This window comes from Elephantulus edwardii, unplaced genomic scaffold (assembly GCF_000299155.1).
Source record: "Elephantulus edwardii isolate Elephantulus edwardi_28Jun2011 unplaced genomic scaffold, EleEdw1.0 scaffold00027, whole genome shotgun sequence".
Lineage (NCBI taxonomy): Eukaryota > Metazoa > Chordata > Mammalia > Macroscelidea > Macroscelididae > Elephantulus > Elephantulus edwardii.
In genome coordinates, this window is record NW_006399777.1 from 7,951,740 (window position 1) to 7,960,467 (window position 8,728).

General features: G+C 43.3%; 1 pseudogene; it reads right to left on the reverse strand.

Moving 5' to 3' along the window:
• Positions 1-776: 776 nt before the first annotated feature.
• Positions 777-8,362, reverse strand: LOC102843755 (annotated as a pseudogene).
• Positions 8,363-8,728: the final 366 nt, after the last annotated feature.

Here is an 8,728-nt window from a genome sequence, read left to right on the forward strand (position 1 = left end):
CCTGGCAGCCCCGTGCGCTCCAACTTCTCCTTCCCTCTTCATTCACTCATTTGTTGACCACATCCCTCCCGGTGAGATTGCGAGCTGCCAGCCCTTAATCTGAAGCCCATTGTATGATGCACACGGCATGTGTCCATGTGTCCTTACGTTCAGGAACAACCCTCCAAAGAAATTGTGGCAAGGAGGTCTGATGACTTGGCCAGAGCGAAGGAGATGATAAACAAAAGAGATTGAAGAAACCCAGCAACCCAACAGTAGAGTTTAGGATCGCAACCAATTCTCAGGGCTCTGTAAGGTGTGGCTGTGCAAAGGCTTCTGAGCCTCAAAGAGAGGGCTCAACGATCTAATCAAACATTTGTCTCTCTTTTTCTTTTTTTTTTTTAACCTGATGGGAGCTTTTATTCAGATAGCAGACAGCTGCAGACACTTGCATTCTTCTTCTGAGGCCTTTGGAATTAGGTGTATCCCATGGAGATATCAGTCTCTCAGAAAATTCTGACAACAGGTATTAAAAAAAAAAAAATCCTGAGAGCTATCCCAGTGTGAGCTCACATACAGCTAGCTCTTCTTGGGTGGCTCCTGGGCACCCCGAGAACTCCGCTGCATGCCAGCTTGCTCTTGGGCAGACCGTCAAGGCTACTCAACAGTGATTAAGGCAAATTATGGTATGTGATGTCCAAGGGTCAGTGTTCAAAGAAAAGGATCAAAGGTTGTGGCAAAGGAGCCCTCTCCTGTGTGGGACGTGGAGCACGGGGGAGGACGGCAGGGGCCTCTGATCAGTGCAGGCCCCGGAGGTCCATGGGGGGTGGTGTGATGCCCAGCTCCTCCCGCAGAGCCCTCAGGGGTTGCTCCCAGCGCAGCTCGTAGTACAGGTTGAGGACACACGGGGCTCTGCGTCCACTCTGAACTGCCCATGGGATCAGCTCAGAGATCAGCACTTGCAGGCTCCCGGGATGTTGGTGGGCATCCCCAGGAGAGTATGGAGCATGTCGTGGACTTCCCGGTACCGCTGGATCACATACGCTAGTTCCTCATCATCCACGAAGCGTGTGGGCGCTCGGGTGTCTGGGGAGACCCTATTCACACCCAGGAAACGGAGATACTCTCGGCCAAAAGAACCATCAGGCAGGCTCTGGAGCTTGTCCAGGTTGATGGTAGACAGTGAGATACGGGGCCACTCTTGCAGGATCTGGGCACCCTCTGGATCCCTCTTCATCTGGTCCCTGAGGGCTTTTAGGGTGCGGTGTCCTGTGGTTTCCCCAAGAACTTGTCTCTTAAGCAGACAGCTCCCAAATGGAAGAAGGCTGAAGTCCCACTGTGGACTCCAGCTCTGGCCAAAGATCAGAAACTGACCAAAGATCCAAAAGACCCTCAAATAGCCAATGTAAATGATGTAGTTATGTCATTTACAGATGGAAGTAAAAATAAATGCAAAAAAAGAGCAAAACAGTGACTTGTTATTATCCGCTTTCAAGTCACCTGCAAGTCATAGTGACTCTGCACAATAGTTCTGAACCCTGCTGGGATACCTGAGCCAGTCTCACACTCTTCGACATACCTACCCCAATGACCCTAGTTACTGTTTCAATCCATCTCATCTGGGGTCTTCCTCTCCTGTGCTGTCCTTCCACCCTTCTGAGCATGATGTCCTCCTCCAAGGATCAGTCCCTCTTGGTCACATATTGAAAGTACGTGAAATGGAGCTTCAAAATCCTTACCTCCAAGGATCAGCTTGATTTCACCCTCTCACGGACAAATTTGTTTGTAGTCTTGGGAGTCCACAGTATTTTCAAGACTCTTCTCCAGGACCACAGCTCACAGCATCGATTATTCTGTCATTCTCAGTCACTGTTCAGCTCTGATGCATCGCAAGTAATTGAAAAGACCATGGCCTGGATCAGGTGCACCTTAGTCTTTAGACTGACTATGTTGCTCTCTTCACCACTCTGAAGAGACCCACGAAGCATCCTAGTGCAAGCCATCTTTTGATTTTCTGACTGCTGGTGCCAAGAGTGTTGATTGTGGAACTGAGGGCACTGAAACTGTTAACAGTCTCAAACTCTTCTCCATCTATTCTAGTGCTGCCAGTTTGCCTGGTGGTGAGAATCTTTGCCTTCTTGATGTTGAGCTTCAATTGATATTGAAGGCTGCAGTCCTTGACCTTCGTCAGCAAACACTTCAGGTCCTCTTCAGTTTCAGCAAGCAGGGTTATGTCATCTGCATAATGTAGGTTGTTGATGAGTCTTCCTCCAATCCTGACGCCACACTCCTCTTCATAATTCCCATTCTCCCAAATGATCTGTTCTGCATAGAGATTGAACAGGTATGGTGACAGGATGTATCCCTGATGCACTCCTTTCCTGGTTTTAAATCATGCAATGTTTCCTCCCTCTGTTCTGACAACTGCCTCCTGGTCCAAGTATAGATTAGCACAAGAGCACAATCAGATGTTCTGGAATTCTGGTTCTTCTCAATTTAGCCACAATTTGTTGTGTTCTACACAGTCAGATGCTTTTGTATAGTCAATGAAACAGTCTCAGAGCCAGTGGCACATAACCTTTGAGGGGGGAAAAATGCCAATCTGTCATTCCACGTTTTGTTGTTGAACACTCACTAAGTGTCAGATGCTATTCTAAGTCTAGGGAGCAGGCTGAGAGCAAAACCGGCATCTACTCTTGCCTCAAAGAGTATTCCAATGGCACAAAACAGGGTGTCTCTTTTCTAAATGGAGTAATTGCTAATGATGTCTTAGTGTTGTTTATTGTAAAGTGCATATGCTCCTATCAATAAACCCATTGCCTGCTGGGTTAATTCCTAAGAACAGAAGCTCCATAGGACAGAGGGCAAATGCTCCATTAGGTTTCCAAAGTTGGTCTAAGTGAGTAAAAGTTGCACTGCCAACCCAAAGGTACATGGCTCGAATCCACCAGCTGCTGCTCGGAAGAAAATTGGCACTTTCCATCGGTATGATTTGCAGCCTCTGAAAATCTCCTGCAGGGTCAGTGGTAGGTCATTGACAGCAATTAATTGTGTTTTTAATATTATAGAAGCAGGCTATCAGATCTTTTTCATGAAGAGCAAATAAATGGTGGCTTTGAACGGTTCCTGCATCAGTTACCAGCTGAAGCTCTAATCCCGAGTTAGAGGCAGATTCTGACTCGTGACAAGTAGGCCCAGGTGTGACAGACGCGCGCTGGGCCCATAGGTTGGCCCTGACTGGCTTTTAGAGAAGTGGGTAGCCACGCGCTCCTCCTAAGATGACACCCAGTAGACTCCAAATCACCTACATTTGATTAGCACCTAAAAACATTAAAGATTTATAGCACCCAGATACTGCCTACCAATCAAAATACATTTTTTACTTTCAGAGAGAATTCTACTCACCGTTCTGAAATTTTATTTCTTACATGTTACTGCATTCCAGAATTTATTTTCCATATCACAAAACAAAATATACTTATTTTCACGTGTGCACACTATTCCAGTATGTTAATATTCTAAAATATTTAAATATTTTTTAAAATACTCTAAAATTTCCCCAATTTTTCATTTATAGTTTTAGTTTCTTAATTCTTTTCCTACACATGTTACTAATTTCATTCTAAATGCCATCATTACTGACTGCACTTTTGATGTTCCAGTGTTGCGTTTTACAAAACCAATATTCTAATATCTTTAAGTGTACATTTTAATGACTTTCTGGAAATACGTAGTATATGCTTTGTAATAAAACTGCGAGAACAGATGGTACTTTCTAAAAAGCACGTATATGTAATTATTGCCAAGTCATCTTGTTATTCACTGCTATTGAGTCAGACCCAACTCAGAGCTGACCCCTCAGCAGGTTTTCAGAGGCTGTAAATCACAGAAGGAGAAGGGCCATCTTTCTCTCGAGCAGCAGCTGGTGGATTCGAATCACCTGCGTTTAGGTTGGTGGCCGAACTCTCTAACCACTAAGCCATCGCAGCTCCTTGAAATTCATATTTAGTAATTGAAGGGGGGGGGATTACTTAGATATAGTTGTGTATAAAGATAGCTCTTTCCATTCTCAGTCCTTTACAATTCACGGTTCTTGACGTGAAATGCTATCTCCCATTATTTTTATTTCTATTTGATTAATGATGAGTGAGGTCAAATTTTACATAGTTAATGGCGAAGTGCATATCTTTATAAGAAATGGTTTTCCCATATTTGTCACTTTTTAAAGCCTTCTTTTCTTCTGGATTCATATATAATTTCTACGTTAAGTAAATAAACCATTTGACATTGGTATTGTATCTTTCCCCCAAATTTTTCATTTATATTTTTAGTTTCTTGATTCTTTTTCTACACGTTATTAATTTCATATTGTTGTTGTTGTTATGTGCCATCGAGTAGCTTGCGACTCATAGCGACCCTATGTACAACAGCCCTAAACTCCGCTCTGTCCTGTGCCAATCGCACTGTCTCTGACACTCCCATCCCAATTATCCCAGTCACTGAATCAATCCACCTCACAGAGGGCCTTCCCCTCCTGCACTGTCCCTCCACCCTCCCAAGCATGATGTCCCTCTCCAAGGACCGGTCTCTCCTCACAACATGTCCAAAGTATGTTAGACAGAGCCTCAGAATCCTTGCCTCCAAGGAGCCACCCAGTTTAACCCTTTCCAGGACAAATCTGTTTATTTTCCTAGCAGTCCATGGTACTCTCAATACTCTTCTCCAGCACCACAGCTCAAAGGCATCAATTCTCCTTCTGTCCTCCTTGGTCATTGTCCAACTCTCTGATGCATAATTTCATATAGTTCAAATTATTCTCTTTTCTCTTTTATGTCCTGATTACAAAGTCCTTTCAAACTGCAAAAGTATGCATTAATTGCTTTAATATTTACGTCTGAATCTCGTGCAATCTTTATTTTGGTAGAAAGAGTGAATTAGGAATACACTTTATTTTTCCAAATGTTTATCTTATATTGTCCACACAATTTGATTTGGCTGTTTTTTTGTTGTGTTTTTATTTATTTCTTTTTTTTTTTCACCAAAGAACAGATTGTCACTTTTCTCAGGACCTAAATCCTTATAAGTATGGAGGTTTATGTTGGGAAGGTCTGTTTTATATTCGCCCTATCTCTTATCTAGAACCAAATTATTTTTGTTAACACAGCTGTAGAATATCTTTTAGGGTAAGTTTCCTCTACCTAAAACTCTTTCCCTTCCTAATTTTCATGCTTTGTGTTCTTTTAGACAAATGATAGCGTCCTTTTGTTGCTGAGTGAATTACCTCAGTCCCACAAGGACAAATATTGTATAAACCCATTATGGCAGAATGAATATGGGGATCCAAGGGGGAGGAAGTGGAAGCAGAGGGGTGAGGATGGGCAAGGGGTGGGGGTGAGGGGTTAATCGTGGGGTCATACAATTTGATGGGTGAGTGTAAGTGAAGAAAATGGGAAAAATACGATGTGAAAAACAATGTATTTGAACTTGGTAAATAAACCTGGATAAAATATTTTTTAAAAAAACCAATTGTGTGCTTAATTAGAAGCTATTTTATGAGAAATAGACAATCTCATGATGTACATTTAGGTAAGCTGAGTTGTTTGTTTGTTTGTTTGTTTGTTTTGTTCTGGGCTTCTTTGTTTTGTAAATATTCATTCCCAGATTCTGCTATAGGAAATTCTGGTTCAGTAGCTAGACTAGGGAATGAAAACCCTAGAATATTTAAAGCATGCCAAGTGTTTGTTCAGACAAGTTGAAGAAATTACACATATGGAAATGAAAACTGTCTTACTCTTTTTTATAATGAATTGGATGGTCTTAATTAAAAAGGTAACACACCATAAATATACCAAAGACTTCCAAGAGAACAAACAGTTCTGTCCTGGAGAGGGTGAAGGTAGGTCGCTTCTTGGAGGCAGGGATTTTGAAGCTCAGTCTCACATACTTTGGGCGTGTTGCCTGGAGGGACCAGTCCTTGAAGAAGGGCATCCTGCTTGGAAGGGAGGAGGGACAGCGCAGGAGAGGGAGAACTTGGATGAGATGAATTGACACAGTAACAGTGACAACTGAGTCAAGGGTGTCAGGGAAGATGAGGTTAGCTCAGGACAGGGCAGAACTCAAAGCCATTGTTCTCAGAATCTCTAAGAAACATAGTTGACTTGATGGCACTGAACAACAGTAACAAAATAAAAAGGGAATATTTGCCTGGACCATCTCAAAGAACTCCGACAATTAATTTCCTTTGTAAAATGTTTCACAAACCGGGTAATTATGACAGTGGAACAAAATCATGAACCCTGAGGATTTAAGGTCCTTTGGGACAAAAATAAAGCTACATATCAGTTAGGGACAACATCAATCAGACTCAGAAGAGTTAAAAAGCAAGGAAGGGATGGTTGGGTAGTGGCTGGACTTCGGTAAAATACAAGTGTAAAGTTGGGGTGAGGCATGGATTTTGTCAATCTAGTGATGGATGAAAAATGTGGGTGCAACATACCAGGAACAAAGGGCCGTTGAGGGAATTTGTGTGCATGTGTGTGTACGTGGAAGGGAAGGGGTCTTCCGTCTGTAGGGGCACCTTGAGAAGGTGCAGAATTCACTGTGCTGGAAACATGAGAGAGTCAAGTCGGGAAACTCATTAGGGAAGATTACAGCAGTTCATGCAAAAAGATAAATGATGCTCACAGCTGACAGTGAGTAATGGAATGAGGGAGACTTGATCGTGCCGCTGGGACTGGTGTGGGAAGCAGTGATTTATTGCTCCAACAAGTTCCACCCTTTTATGCTTGCAGCTATTGTAGACTCAGGGAATTTGAAGGCTGGGAGGGACCTTTGTTTCCATATCAATCCTGAGGAGGACAGGGACCCACCCTTGTTGAAACTTATTGCAAATAATGAGTAACTGGACCTTTGAATCCAGGAAGCAGCAAGATAGGCCCCAAAGGCATAGGAGGCTTGGAATCAACCCCAGGATTCAACTTGCTATGTAACACTGAGCAGTGACTTTGTGCCATTTCCTTGGACTGTAACATGAGAAGAGTAGCATTTCTCTCTCAGACTGACTGTGAAGAGGGAACAAACCAGGGAAGCAGCTTCACATCTCTAAAGTGGTATAGAGAATGGCTCCACAGACTTGAATTCTACACAAAAGCAGCTCCATCATTCTAGACCAATAATTTATTTGCCTTTGATAATCAAACTCATTGTTCTTCCTTTGTCTCACCTTCATAAGAGTATTTAATGACCTAGAAGATTCCAAGTTTCCATCTGCTGTTGTTGTTATGTGCCGTCGAGTTGCTTGCGACTCATAGCGACCCTATGTACAACAGCTCTAAGCTCTGCTCTCTCCTATGCCAGTCGCACTGTCTCTGACACTCCCATCCCCACTACCCCAGTCACTGAATCAATCCACCTCATAGAGGGACTTCCGCTCCTACGCTGTCCCTCCACCCTCCCAAGCATGATGTCCCTCTCCAAGGACCTGTCCCTCCTTACAACATGTCCAAATTATGTCAGAGGAAGCCTCGGAATCCTTGCCTCCAAGGAGCCATCCAGTTTAGCCCTCTCTACGATGAATCTGTTTGTTTTCCTAATAGTCCATGGTACCCTCAATACTCTTCTCCAGCACCACAGCTCAAAGGCATCAATTCTCCTTCTACCCTCCCTAGTCATTGTCCAAGTCTCTGATGTATAACGAGTGATTGCAAAGACAATGGCCTATATCAGACACACCTTAGTTTCCAGAGAGACACCATTGCTCTTCAGTACTTTGGAGAGGTCCCTGACAGCCGACTTTCCCATCGCAGTACATCTTTTAATTTCCCGTCTACTGGTGCTGAGAGTGTTGACTGTGGAGCCAAGCAAACTAAAGCTGTGAACAATTTCGATCTCCTCACCATCCATCCTGATACTGCCAATTGGTCCAGTGGTAAGAATCTTTGTCTTCTTGACATTGAGCCTCAATCCATATTGGAGGCTGCAGTCCTTGACCCTCTGCTGCAAGCACTTCAGGTCCTCCTCAGTTTCAACAAGCAGGGTTGTGTCATCTGCATAACGCAGATTGTTGATAGATCTTCCACCAATCCTGATGTCACACTTCTCCTCATAGACCCCAGCCTCCCGGATAATCTGATCTGCACACATGTTGAAAAGGTATGGAGACAGGACACATCCCTGGCGCACACTCTTCCCAATTTTGAACCATGCATTATTTCCTTGCTCTGTTCTGACAACTGCCTCTTGGTCCAAGTACAGGTTTCTCATTAGCACGATCAAGTGTTCTGGTATTCCCATTCTTCTCAGAGTCAGCCACAGTTTGTTATGATCCACACAGCTTCCATTTACACATGAGAATTTTCTTTTGAGGATTATACAGCACCTTCATGGTTACTAGCACAGAGAAGAATTTCAAACAGTTAAAACTAGCTAAATTAAATAGCTCAAAGGGGTGTACATTAGGGCTCTAGACCCCTATTTAGCACAAGTATGTCTTATTATGACTTTGAGCATAACAAATTATGAATAACTTTGTTGTTGTTGATGATTGCCTTCAAGTCGAGCACGACTCATAGCGACCCTATGAACAAAAGGCCTGACAGCCTCTCTTCAACTATCTACATTTAGCGAAGCTCATAGTTTCCAGAGGCATGTTGTTTAGGAAATGGGTATCACTCCTGCTTCCAAACCTGTCATAGTATGTTACTGGTTGAGTTGTCTGCGATGCAGAGTGACCCTAAATACAGCATCTCTG